Below are 14829 nucleotides of genomic sequence, written 5' to 3' on the forward strand. Positions count from 1 at the left end.
ATAAATAAATTAAATATTAAAATAAAATTTATCATTATATTACACTACTTATATTTTTATTTTACAACTAAACATGGAAATGTAAAGACAATTACATTATATTACAACTTTGATTGCATTAAATAATTGATTACATTACATTACAGTATGCTCTACCAAACATAACCATGCAATTGTCCGAATCAGTGGAACTATCAGCAATAGTCTAGCTAGTTTCTTCCGGTTAATTAGGCCAAATTACAAGAAAATTTGCTAATTTTGTGCTATGTGCATCAATTTTAATCATATGCTTTGATTTTGTCAATTATCAATTTTAAACTTCCAATTTGCTATATTTTCCATTAATTCTTGAGAACATCCTCATTTCTATCACTATTCAAGAAGTATTTCCTGCAAGATACAAATTATGAATCATGCCAAAATGCTTCCCATCATATTGCTGATTGTCTTTATACATCAATTTTGCACTTCACTAGACACCATAACCATTAACCAACCTATTGTGGATGGTGACATTATAGTTTCTAGTGGGAAGACATTTGCACTTGGCTTTTTCAGTCCAGGTAAATACCGTTATCTTGGAATTTGGTACAACAAAATTTCAGAAAAATCTGTTGTTTGGGTAGCAAATCGGGATTCTCCTATCAGTGATACATCTGGTGTCCTCTCAATCAACAGTCATGGAAACCTTGCCCTTAACAACAGAAACCAAACGACTCCCCTATGGTTCACAAACGTTTCGGCTTTGCCAACAAACAATTGTGTAGCTTAACTCTTAGATTCGGGAAATGTTGTATTGTTTCATAGCAGAAGTGCCATATGGCAGAGCTTTAAACACCCGACAAATACCTTGCTTCCCAGCTTAAAAACCGGGCTAGACAGAAGAACAGGTCTGGACTTGTTCCTAACATCTTGGAAATCTTCAGATGATCCTGGTACTGGCAACTTCTCGCTTAAGATCAACCCTGAAGGTTATCCGCAAGCGTTCATATACGAGGTTCATGTTCCAAAATGGAGGTGTGGTCATTGGAATGGCGTTAGATGGTCTGGAATACCTACAATGCAGATAGTTACATTTATCTTCAACTACAGCTATGTGGACAATGAGAATGAGATTTCCTTCTTGTGGAACGTTGTATATGGCTCAATCTTGACAACAGCAGTGCTGAATGTGTTCGACATTTTCCAATGGTCCAAATGGCATGAGAACCTAGGTCGATGGGAAGAGTTCTTTCATGGGCACAAGGAACAGTGTGACAGCTATGGATTCTGTGGAGCCTATGGTAACTGTGTTCAGTACAATGGTGAATTCGACTGCACTTGTCTTCCCGGGTACAAGCCCAAATCACCTCAAGAATGGCATCGGAAAGGTGGATCAGGCAGGTGCGTTAGGAAGAATCAGACGCCACTCTGCAGAAACGGTGAAGGGTTCGTAGAGGTGACAAATGTGAAGGCTCCGGATACTTCAATTGCCCTTGTATTGGAAAATTTGGATATGAAAGCTTGTAAAAATGAGTGCTTGAGGAATTGTTCATGCACTGCATATGCAAGTCGAGGTACGACAGAAGGAAGTGGATGTTTGACATGGTATGGTGATTTGCTACATACAAGAGTATTTACAAAAGATGGACAAAGTATATATGTGCATGTGGATGCACTTGAGTTAGGTATCTTCAAGCAAACTGTCATTAGAAATTGGGGTTCTTTTTTTCTATTTATTTTGTTGATGATGTGCTTAAATCTGCTCTTCTGCTAACTCTAGATGACTGGTTGATTATCATATTAATAGTTGCAGTGTTTCTTTTTCTGGTCTTCCCTTATTCAGCTCAATATGCAAATAAGCGCAAGGACCTTCTTGCAAGGAAAGGGATATTGGTAATTATGATACTATCCGTAGCTACAGCAGTTTCCTCTCTCGTTCTTTTCTCATACTGCTTGGTGAAGAGGCAGAGGAGATTATGTAAGCAAATAATTAAATTCCTTTCAGATAGTTTCCTATTTCCTTTTTATTTTTCACTTTAATAATCATTAAACTACAATTTATCAATTCAAAATGCTTGATGACAAAAAGTTTAGAAACTATTTCCTACATTTGGTTGCCAAGAAAGTTAAAGAATGGATATAAAAGATTATTATATCCAATTCTAATAAGTTTAAAACTGAGACCTAGGTGACACATGTTCAGTTCTTTTTCTTCTTTTTTTCTTTTATAAGCAATTCATTTTATTACTAGAAAAATAGCCAAGGAAAAACTTAGCATTAGAACATCGACTAACCCAAAATGGACAACAATGCTAGTAAATCTTATATCTAATTATCTGTTTTCATTCTACATACAGCACAAAATGGGCAATTTGAAATGTTTATCTATAGTTCTAGTACTCTCCCAGATGATCCTCCAAGGGAAAAGGTGCTTTACAGATCTGGAAGTCATCCACATTTACCTTTCTTCGATATAGACACAATAGTTGAAGCAACTGACAATTTTTCCAAAAAACTTGGAGAAGGTGGTTTTGGCTCAGTGTATAAGGTAGTATCCCGTGAACAGTAAAATTGTAAACTCCTTCACTTTTAGTGCTGTTGTGTGATATATGCGGCCATGGCAGTATATCTGTGAAATAAGTCTAGAAATGTACTTTCAGGGTTAACTATCAAATGGACAAGAAATAGCAGTGAAAAGATTATCTAAACAGTCAGGACAGGGAACAAAGGAATTCAGGAATGAAGTACAATTGATATCAAAGCTCTAGCATAGAAACCTTGTCAGGCTTTTTGGTTGTTGCATTCATAAAGAAGATAAGATGCTAATCTATGAATATTTACCGAACAAAAGCTTGGACTACTTCATCTTTGGTATGGCTCTTCTTCTATTTGCTTTCACCCATCTTTAATTTGCACTTCTTTCCATAATTCCTATCATCTAAGGATCTCCAAAACTCAAATTGACTGCAGATAAGTCAAGGAAGCAACTATTGGACTGAAGAAAGCGTTTTGAAATTATTTTTCGGATAGCTCGAGGAGTTTTATATCTACATTAAGATTCAAGATTAAAAATCATCCACAGGGATTTGAAAGCAAGCAATATTCTATTAGATGCTTCAATGGAGCCAAAAATTTCAGACTTTGGGTTGGCTAAAATGTTCAAGAAATATCAAATTGAAGCCAATACAAAGCAAGCGGTTGGAACATAGTAAGTTACTTGACTCCAACACCATCTCCCTCCATGGAAACATTATAAGGTCACAAACCACCAATAAATTGTTTCTTTTTCACTACTTGCAGTGGCTATATGTCTCCAGAATATGCAATGTATGGTCTATATTCTGTAAAATCTGATGTCTTCAGCTATGATGTCTTAATGCTAGAGATCATAAGTGGCAAGAAAAACACCGAGTATGACAAAGAATGCCCTTCTCTGAATTTGATAGGGAACGTAAGTTGATAGACATATCTTTCTAAAGATTAATTTCCTATTAGATTCACTACTAAAGTAGTAAATGATTATCTCAACTATGTTTCAGGTTTGGAAACTATGGAGGGAAGGAAAGGGCTTGGACATAGTTGATTATTCATTGTTGGAACATTCATACCCTTGTCAAGAAATTTTGACATGCATTCAGATTGGACTTCTATGCATTCAGGAACACCCAACTGATCGGCCAACCATGCTTGAAGTTGTGTTCATGTTAGGCAATGAAACAAGTCTTCCTTCTCCTAAAAAACTAGCATTTGTTTTCCGGACTCAAAGTGGGCAAGAATCTTTAATAGCTAGAGGAGAAGTGTGTTCTATAAATGATTGCACAATTACTATGATTGAAGGTCGATGAAATTCTAGTAGGATTTTTGTTGGAGAAAGGGTCACGTATGTAAAATCTTTGGATCAAACATGTTGTCAATCTTGCAATGGACGAGGCCTTAAGGTCAAACCGTGTAAATCTTATCTCCATTTTTCTTCTCGTTTGTATATTGTGTGTTTATGCGATTGTATAAGAGGTACAAATATACAAGTGGATAGATATAAAACAACATTATCACATTTTAACTGTGACTATAATTACATTGAATTGTGCATAATTTTTAAGTTTGTACCAATATATTTTTAGACCCAACCAAGTCTGTTTGGGATTTTCAGAAATCCTCTGTCAAAGGAGGGTTTTGAATTTGCAGTCCAGTTGTCTCCATTCTTTTAAGTTCAAAGTCGCTCTTAAAATAAATGAAAGAGACAATTTCGGGTGAGGTAGAGGTTTCATTATGAATGCAAATGGAAGAGAAATGCTGGTAGTAAGAGGGTTGCCGGTTGAGGACGGAATTTGACTAGGGAGCGCAACTCGTGAGAGAGATCAGAGAAAAGATAAGCTGGCTCTGACTCTTGAGTCCAGGACAAGCCATTTTCCACTCGTACTTCTCCAGAGTCCTGAGGACAGGGAAACTTTGACCTGGGATTTCTCCAGCGGTGGACTGGATGCAAATTGCCATGTTTAAAAAGAATTCAGACAAGATAATTGATAATGGGCTTCTCACTAGCTCTTATAACGAAGAATTCTTTGAGCTTTATGCGACTGAAATGATTAATTTTCAAAATCCAGGTGGATCTAGGCTCAATATATAAGGCTTGGGATCCACCAATAAGCAAGCAAACTGAAACTTAATGTTCGCACTATTATGATATTGTCTGTTAGAGACATATATTTTGTGACAAATAAAATATTTATTGCTAATAACTATTATTTGAGGCAAAATTTTATCAGTATCTAAATATTATATATTTTTTTATTTCTAATGACTAATTTTTTTAGACAAAAACTTATTTACCTTTAAACATTATATTGATTTGTTTCTAATAATTAATTTTTTGAGGTACAAACTTGTTGTATCTAAATGTATAATCATTTATTTATAATAATTAATTTTTAGAGGCAAAACTTATTAGTCTCTAAATGTTATATTATTTGTTTTTAATAATTAATTTTTTGAGGCAAAACTTATTAATCTCTAAATGTTATATTATTTGTTTCTAATTCATTAAGATTAACTTTATTTATATAAGAAGTTTTATGTTTTTTTTTTTTTATGTCACTAAAAATTCCTTTTCTCATATTAAAAATATTGTAACAACTAATTAAACACACACTCATTCACTCTCTCTCTCTCTCTCTCTCTCTCTCTAAGGTCTTTGTTATACATCACTGCTTTTGGATTCTCTATTCCGGAGCTTAAGATGTTGATCTTTATGAGGATTATTGCCCGTTGAGCCGTATGCCAAGGAGAAAGGGGTTTCACCAGTTGTTGATCTGGGAGTAGTTCGGAATGGCCATAGTACAAACAAGTAGTTCTTCTAGCCATCATCCTTTTACTTTATCTAGTCTTCTTTTTAGCCCACTTAGGAAAGTTTGGTTGGTGAACTCTGTCATGCCGTTGGACTGTGGATGATATGTTGAAGCCAATTTGAGATTAATTCCCCATTTTATGCAAAATCCTTTGAATTTGTGCCCTTTGAACTGAGTTCCATTATCTATGATGATGACATTAGCGATACCACTGTGGCAAAAGATGTTTTTCTTGATAAAAGGTATAGCTTTGTTGACGATGATGAGTTGTGTTACTTTTACTTTAGGCCATTTAGTGAAATAGTCTATGGCAATGATGACATACTGCCTATATCTAATAACTTTAGGGAATGGTCTGAGTATATCTTTTCCCTATTGGTAGAACGGCCAAGGACTTCCAATTGCTGTCAACTTTTCTATAAGGGTTTGAGGGATGAAGTTGTGTTGCTGGCATTTTCTGCATTGCTGAACTAGATTTTTGGCATTGTGTACTGCTATAGGCCAAAAGTGTCCTTGTCATAATGTTTTTTTGGTGATTCTCCAAACTCTTTCATGACTTCCACATAGTTCTTCATTAATCTCGATCAGGACTGCTACTTATTCTTTAGGTGAGATGCATTTTAACCATGGCTGTGTGAAAGACTTTCTGTAGAGCTGTTCATTGAGAACATTATAACTTGATGACTTTTTTACCATTTTCTTCAACTCCAAAAGCTCATCAGGTAATGTCTCATACTCAAGATATTTGAATTGATGTCGATTGGGAGGATCTCTTCTTGGTTAATTGTTTGACTTATTTCCTTGAGGTGGATCAGCTGAGATAGGTGCTGCTCCCCTCCCCTACTGCTGCCATTTTGGTTGGGCATTGGCGTCACAGTTCTCTCCTCTAGGTACTTGTGCAATTATGACATCTCCAAGGTAAGCTCGAATCTAGGCTATTAGTTATTGTATTTTGGCTTCATACTTCTCCAGGTTCAAATTTCATATTTGGAAGTTACCCTGACACTGATTCACTACCAACTAAGAGTCAAAATATATAGTGATGTTAGGGGTTCTTACCTCCTTGATGATGCATAGAGTGATCAATAAAGCCTCATACTCAGCTACATTATTTGTAGCTTGGAAGCTCAGCCGTGCAGCATAATTTAGTTTTATGCCTTAAGGCCCCTCCAAAAGGATCCCAATTCTTGATCTGTGGGTGCCTGCTACTCTATTGACCCTAATGCTCCATGTTGCTTTCTGTTCTGTCTCCACTTCTAGTAGTGGCATGAGTTTGATGAGAAATCGATAAGGACCTATGCCTTTAGGGCTATTCAAGGAACATACATGATGTTGTAGGCTCCTAATATAGCTGACCAAGTGGATAGGTGACGTAACATGCCCAGTCTCTGCAAGATCTTTCTTAAGGGGTAGTTTATGTGTACTTCCATGGTGTGGGACTCAAAGTACGATATTAACTTTGTGGTTGCTGAAAGAACAGCAAAAGCTAATTTCTCCAAGGTTAGATAGTTGAGTTTAACTCCTTTTAGGACTTGGCTTGTATAGTAAATTGGCCTTTGTTGTCCGTCCTTCTCTTTCATTAGAACCGAGCTTACAGTCTCCTTTATTACAGTAAGATAAAGATATAGGATCTTGCCTTGTCTAGGTGAGTCCAATAAAGGAGGGTTCATTAAAAACTTTTTTTAGTTCATCGAATGTTACTTGAAAAATTTTTTAGCTCATCGAATGCTACCTAACAGTCTTCTCCTTATTTGAATCTCTTTCTTGCTTTGAGTGCTCTATAGAATGGCAGACATTTCATTATTGAGCATGACATAAAATGTCTAAGAGCTATTATTCTCCCACTTAGTCTTTGAATTTCCTCGATGGTTCTTGGCGGTTTCATCTCCATAATGGCTCTAATTTTTTTAAGGTTGGCTTATATTCCTTTTTCTGAGATTAAAAATCCTAAGAACTTTCTTACTTTGACTCCGAACATGTATTTTCTGGGGTTTAGTTTAATTCTAACTTTATCAAATATGTCGAATTCCTCTGTGATGTCTTTTGGGTGATCTTCTAAATTCTTGCTTTTTATAATCATGTCATCTACGTACACTTATATCGTCTTGCCAATTTTCTTTTCAAACATTTTGCTCACCAATCTTTAATACGTTGCACCTATATTTTTTAAACCAAAAGGCATTATCTTATAACAAATGACTCTCATATCTATTATGAATGATGTATTTTCCTCATCTTCTGGATCCATTTTTATTTGATGATATCTAGATATGGCATCTACTAGGGAGCATACTGAATGTCCAGCTGTGGAGTTGACTAGCTTGTTAATTATTGATAAAGGGTAATGGTCTTTAGGGCATGCTCTATTGAGATCAGTGAAATTAACACATATCATCCATTTGCTATTTGCCTTTTTTACTAGGACCACATTCGTTAACCATGTTGGGTATTTGACCTCCCTTATGAGACCTGCTTTTAATAGCTTTTGGAATTCTTCTATAATGATCTGCAGTTTATACGTTATAATTTTTCTTATCTTTTATTGCACTGGCTTGATGATCATATCAATGTTGAGGCTATGAACCATGAGCATAGGGTCTACTTCTGGCACTTCTTCTGAACTCCAAGTAAAGGTGGATGATCTCTCAGTGAGTGTTTTGATGAGCTCATCCCTATTTGGACCTTACAATGTGATGCTGACCCTAATCTTCTTTCCTATATAGAGTTTGATCTCTTCAATCTAATCTACTGGTTCTAGAGAGGTGCTATTTTTTGGCTTTTTTAGGAGATCGATTGGCAGTGTGACCTTGTTCTCGACTTTTATAGATTGGTTGTAGCATCCTTGAGCTAATTGTTGGCTCCCTTTTACTATAGCTATTCTACCTGGGACTGAAAATTTCAAACACGAGCAATCCATGTTAATCAAAATGTTATTATCATTTAAAATTGGCCATCCTAAGATAGCATTGTAGGAAAATTGGACATCGACTACTACAAACGCTACATATATTGTGCGCTTATGGATTTCATTGCCTAAGATTACTGCTAGCTAGGTTCGTGGTTCCAGCTACTGGTGCAGTTTTGTCTCCTAGTTCGACCAAAGGAATTATTACTTTGGTGAAATCTGCTCTTTTCAATCCTAACTTTTCATAAACTTCTAGTGTGATCAGGTTGACTGAACTAACTGTATCAATGAGAACTCTCTGTCCCATATACTTGTTCAATAAAATATTAATTACCAAAGGGTCATAATGAGGTCTTTTAATATTTTCATAATCTTTTGGTCTAAAGGTGATCGAATCTTTAGAGAGGGATTCCGTGTTGATGGAATTTATATTCTTCGAGCTGACTGCCTTAGTTACCCTTTCATATTATTTTTATGACCTTCTGGTCCTCCTACTATAACATTAATGACTCTGATGGGCTCTTCTTTATTGTGTTTTTCTTGACTCCTATCTTTTTATTTATCCTATCTTCCTTCTATTTTAGCAAACCTTTTGAGATTTTCTTACCGAATGAGCCTTTTGATTTTATCTTTTAGTTATCGACATTTATTTGTGGTATGTCCATGATCATTGTGAAAATGGCAGTACTTCTTTTTTGTCTTTTTAGTTTGTGGTTTCTGACTTCATTTTCTGTGGCCATTTGATTTCTTGGCTATTTTTCTATATTCACATCAATACATAGGCTCTGGATTCTATCAGTGGCATGTAAGAGTTGTACTGATCTCGTTAAGAGGTTATGGAGTCTGATCCACGGACTCACCAGTCACTACATCTTTTTTCATACCTCCCTTCTAAACTTTCTCCTGTACGCCTTTTGTAACACACCAAATTTTTGGAAAATAATAACAATGGATGTCTTAGGAATTGAGGAATTAATTTATAAAGATTTAGGGAGCAAATTTAATATTAATTGGATTTAAAAGTGGAATTTTATAAAATTTTGGGTGAAAAAGAGAATTATGGACAAGTTGGGGGATCAAAATGATAATTTGGTTAAAAAAATCTAGGAGGGGGGGGGGGGGCGGGCGCAGCAGCCTTGCACATGACTCTCCAGTAGCTACATAAAATAAAATAATAAAAAAAAACAAAATAGAAAATGAAAACAAGAATCGGGAAAGAAGAGGAAAAAAGAGGAAGTAGAAGGAAAAAGGGGAAAGAGAGGGATTGACAGAAAACCATGATGTCTCTAGTGAGAATGGACGCCGATAAGGTGAAAAAAAGGATTATGACCTAAAATTCCATAAATTAGAGAGGAAAAGCAAAGAAGAGAGAAAGCAAGGAAAGCTAGAGAGAGTTAATAACTTTGGAAGCTTGGTTTGATCAAATGGTGAGGAGTATTGACGCATGGTTGTTACCTATGGAATCAGGAGGAGGAAAGGAACATTTAGGTACACTCGGATCTGGCAACCGTCGCCGACGAGTAGTGGCCGGCCACCGTGCATGGTGGTTCTAGTGGTGGCTTCGGTAAGCTTTGGGATTATTCAACTTTCGGAGGCTTTCTCATAAATTTTTGAAAATTTTCAGACAGAGATAAGCTTTGGGTAAGATTATTTTTCTTATTTCTCAGTTTGTGGTGCTTAAATATAGTGTTTCTTAGACAGAAAAAATTAAAAAAAAAATCTAAGAAAAATATATTATGAAAGTAAAATTTTTTAGAGATATTCTATGGTATTTGTTGAATTTTTTAGTGATTGTGGAATATTTTTGAAAAATATATATACGTTTTAGTTGGATTTTTAGCATATGGGCATATAAGATTATATGAATTTATAGTATTTAAAGTTCATATGATTAGTTGAAACTTGAGAATGGAGAGTTAAATATGTGAATGTAAAATTGGGTTGAATTAAGAATATGTTAGCTGTTGAAAACGTATGAAATTGAGTAATATTTTTGATATAATATTTTTATGGAACTATAAGTTGGATTATTGAGTATGTTGATATAATTATTGGTTTATGGAATTAAGATTTGTGGCAGGGAGGTTAGTCTAAATTTAAGGGGAAATGCTGTTAAATTTTATTGAATTTTTAATTAGAAAAGTGGAAGTTTATGGTTGATTTTGATTGATTATTGTTATGGTTTTAGGAGGAGCTTTTGATTATGGTTTTAAGTGGATGGAAGGTGATATTTGCTAGTTGGTATCATGAGGTCAGGTGAGTGGTATTTACAATATATGGCATGAATTTGCTTCTCAATTGATTCTTGATCCTTTGAAAATTCAAAATGGCGATTTGCTTCTGATATTATTGTTGATTATTTGATTCATCTTTATTGTTCATTCTAATTCCATTCTATTGTTGCTCATTGCCATTCCAATATTTCATGCATACTAGCAAGTCTAGAAAGAGAGTTGGAGGTTATGAAATTGAGATAAATGGTAAATGATGATGAGATTAACAGCTTGTACAGAGAGATAGATGATAGTAGCAAAATTCAACAGATGTGATTTAATATTTTAGAAGTATAAGAAGAATTATGAGATTGTAGGCATTTATGATGGAATTGCTTGGCTATTTTGGGTAGCAATGATTTGTTTGGCAGAAGTTGGTTATTGGAGTTTATGAATTTGATGGTCTATGGTATTGACAATCATGATATGCTCTTGTATCACTATGAGATATAAAATTATACTTAGCATGTTTGCTCCCGTTAAAGGGGTTCCAGTAGTTCAATTTAGTGCAGTAGGAAAGGGCTACCCATAGAAAAGGTAGAGCCGCCACTGCGAGATTTGACATAGCATTGCTATAATTTTTATATCTATTTTGATACTCCAGCATATATTTGGATGTCAAGTACCAATTATTGATAATTTTTTATATCTATGAGGAATACTTAGAGACTAGGAAGAATATAATTTAAGTTATTTGGAGATTCTAGAATTACATAGCATGTTGATTTGATTATTCAATTTATTCAGCTTGTTTCAATTTCTTACTTTTTTTTTTCATCTATCCATTTTGCTTATTTCTTCTATATTTCTTTTTGTTGCATGATGTATATTGTAAATGCCAACTCACTGTGTAGTTTATACTCACCCCACCCAACTCATAAGTTTTACAAGAAATTTAGGGTGAATATTGGGTATCAGTTTGATGGATCTTAGAGCTTCGATTGGCTAGACTCTACAGTCTTGGAGAGCAAAGGAAGAATGATTATTCAGTAGAGATAAATGTGTGACACCTTTCCTCTTTTAAGGCTGTTCTTTCATTATTTAACCTGATGTACTTTTTTACTTATTCCATTAATTGCTCATAGTTCACTATCGAATTCTTTATTAGGCAGTCCACAAATCTATTATTTCTGAACCCCTTTTTATCACAGGTTATTTCGTGGTTGAGGTTTTCTATCTGTTTGGCTTATGCATTAAATCTAGATACATACTCCCTGAGAGATTCTCCTTCTACTTGTCAAATCTTCCTCAGGTCAATATCTTGGGTGGAATACATCTTGTGAATTTCTATTTGAATGAGCTTTCCAGTTGCTCAAAGATTTCTATGGAGCCATCTGGCAGCCTTTGGTACCATTTTTGGGCAAGTCTTGTTAGCGTCATTGGGAAAACCCTGCACAGAATAAAATTATTATTATTTTAATATTTGCCAAATGGCTTCTAGGTAATTTCCTATTGTCGACCTCTGAATTCAAGATCTACGTTGATTTTAATTTCAGTCATTAACCTCTGGGTTCAAGATCCAAGTTGATTCTAATTTTTCAGCATCATCAACCTCTGGATTCATGATCCACGTTGATTTTAAATTTTAACATTATCACCTCTAGATTCAAGATCCACGTTGATTTTAAATTTTAGCATTATCAACCTCTGGGTTCAAGATCCAAGTTGATTTTAAATTTTCAGCATTTTAATTCTAGTCATCAACCCCTGGATTCAAGATCCAAGTTGATTTTAAATTTTTAGCTTTTAATTCTAGTCATCAACCCCTGGATTTAATATCCAAGTTAATTTTAAATTTTCAGCATTTTAATTCCAGTCATCAACCTCTAGGTTCAAGATCCAAGTTAATTTTAAATTTTCAACATTTTTAATTCCTATCATCAACCTCTAGGTTCAAGATACAATTTGATTCTAAATTTTCGGCATTATCAACCTCTAGGTTCAAGATCCAAGTTGATTTTAAATTTTCAGCATTTTCAATTTCCTGTTGTTGACCTTTGGATTCAAGATCTACGTTGATTTTAATTTCAGTCATCAACATCTAGGTTCAAGATTCAAGTTGATTCTAATTTCAAGATCCAAGTTGATTTTAAATTTTCAGCATTTTTAATTTCCTGTTGTTGACCTCTGGATTCAAGATCTACATTAATTTTAATTTCAGTCATCAACCTCTAGGTTCAAGATCCAAGCTGATTTTAATTTTTCAGCATCATCAACCTCTGGATTCAAGATCCACGTTAATTTTAAATTTCAGCATTATCAACCTCTGGGTTCAAGATCCAAGTTGATTTTAAATTTTTAGCATTATTAATTTCAGTTATCAACCTCTGGATCTAAGTTGACTTTTATTTTTCAACATTTCATCAACAGCAGGTTCCAAGACCCAAGTTAATTCCATTATCTTGATCGCCCAAAATATGGTTCTATATCTTTACATGACTTCTATACAAGAGAACTCCATTCTCTAATATAGAAAAAATGTAAAGAGGGGCAGCTGTAGACACCACATTTTGGTCGATCTCCGAAGTCATAACTCGCAGGATCGTATTATAGCCGATCTCCCTTGTAGGCATTTTACCCGATCTCTACTATCAACCTCAAGTCATTATCTTCAGATGAATGATAAATTCAGAGTATATCCGATCTCATGAATAAATTAAGTCTTTTTCGATCTTTCTATCTACTCGATCTGTTTTGATTAATCTTTAAAACATCGGGGTTTATTTTTCGATCTCTCCATGTCCAAGGTTCTAAATTTTAATTAATTTCGAAGATCAGGTGCCTCGCTCAAATATTTGATTAAGTTAATGTCTTATCTGATCTTTAAGTAGGTGATCCTGAACTTAATAAATTTGGATTAAAACTCGATTTTTAAATCATGTTTATCAAATGCCCCACGTCTTTCCGATCTCACATTTATGAAGGATACTCTCCGATCTCTTTAAGCAGCCATGTTTTATAATCGATCTTAAGTTTGGTAATCAAGCTTATCTAGTCAGTTGGGAATTAAATTAGTATTCATTCGTACCATGTGTGATGGTTTCCCGATCTTATAAAAAATGGATCATAAAAACTTAAAATTCCTTTTAGATAAAAAACATACAAGTCATTCGGTAGGAGGGTCTTCCCTAACCTGCTGCTGGTAATTTAAATTTTGGTGAAAAAAACTTCTGATAATATTTCTTCGCTCAAAGGTGAACCGTCTCTCATTCCATAATCATCATCATGAGAACTCTTCTGAAACTTTTTGATTGCCTATGCAATTTTCTGATTAAGAGCGCTTTGTTTAGAGTCTGATGCTTCATCATCTGAATAAACTCTCTTTGTCTTGCCCTTGTAATTTTTTAGATTTTACTTCTCTGATTGGCTTTTCGGATAATATTGTAGTTACGAAGGGTGGAGGTGGCGATATGATCATTGGTGTATCTAGGGTGCTCCCCTTAATATTTTGCTCATACTCTCTCTTTAATGATTCTAGCATGGATTCCATTTTCTTGATCTTTCTGATCATTGAATCAAGATTAGTAAGGCCTACTGGCTAGGCTTTATGAGTTGGTGCATTCGATTATGGATCTATTGCCATTGGCAAAGTGTCCATGTCACCTAAAATTTCTTAAGGTAATTTTCTAAAATTTGAACCTACATCAGCCATGAAACTATTATGGATGAGAATAGAAATTTTCTAGAAAGAAAACCACGAATAAAATTTTGATAGGAAAAGTAAAGGAAAAAAATAGTCGATGGTTTTTCCCACAGACGGTGCTAACTGATGTTGCCATGGGTTTCCTTGACATTAGATCTAACTGAATTGAAGGTTTCCTAAAAGTCAACGAACAAAGAGGGCCGATAGTGGTTAACAACCACTTCAACACTCAAGTCAGTAATCGGATTATGATTCGAATATTTAATATAATCGAAGTGAGTGTGTTTTATTTGCATACCTATTTCTGAAGCCTTACTTTATTTTTGTAGTGATTGGGATGAAATCTTAGCTAGATCTTCACCAATTTCTTATTTAAGTTTTAATGGTAATCATTGTAAAATTATGTTGGGAATTAGACATGATCATTGGCGTGCTCAGTGGCATGATCCTTGTTTGGTCCAAACTCAATGAGAGAGTCAATCTCTCTTATTTGTCTAATCTTCGCAACACAGGTCAGAACACTTTCAGAGATCACCTCTGAGCTCAGTTCCTTTAAGCGTCTGATTTTGAGCTCGGATGGGCGAGCTTTGTCCAGGTCAGTTTCTTAGTCTTTTATATTAGTTCACAAACGTTTTGGCTTCATTAATAAACAATTGTGTAGCTCAACTCTTAGATTTAGGA

At 34.7% G+C, this 14829-nt stretch overlaps 1 pseudogene; it reads left to right on the forward strand.

The window, feature by feature from the left end:
- The first annotated feature begins 406 nt into the window (after nt 1–406).
- On the forward strand, nt 407–3883 carry LOC110669758 (G-type lectin S-receptor-like serine/threonine-protein kinase RKS1; annotated as a pseudogene).
- The last annotated feature ends 10946 nt before the right edge of the window (nt 3884–14829 follow it).

Source organism: Hevea brasiliensis, chromosome 11 (genome assembly GCF_030052815.1).
Source record: "Hevea brasiliensis isolate MT/VB/25A 57/8 chromosome 11, ASM3005281v1, whole genome shotgun sequence".
Lineage (NCBI taxonomy): Eukaryota > Viridiplantae > Streptophyta > Magnoliopsida > Malpighiales > Euphorbiaceae > Hevea > Hevea brasiliensis.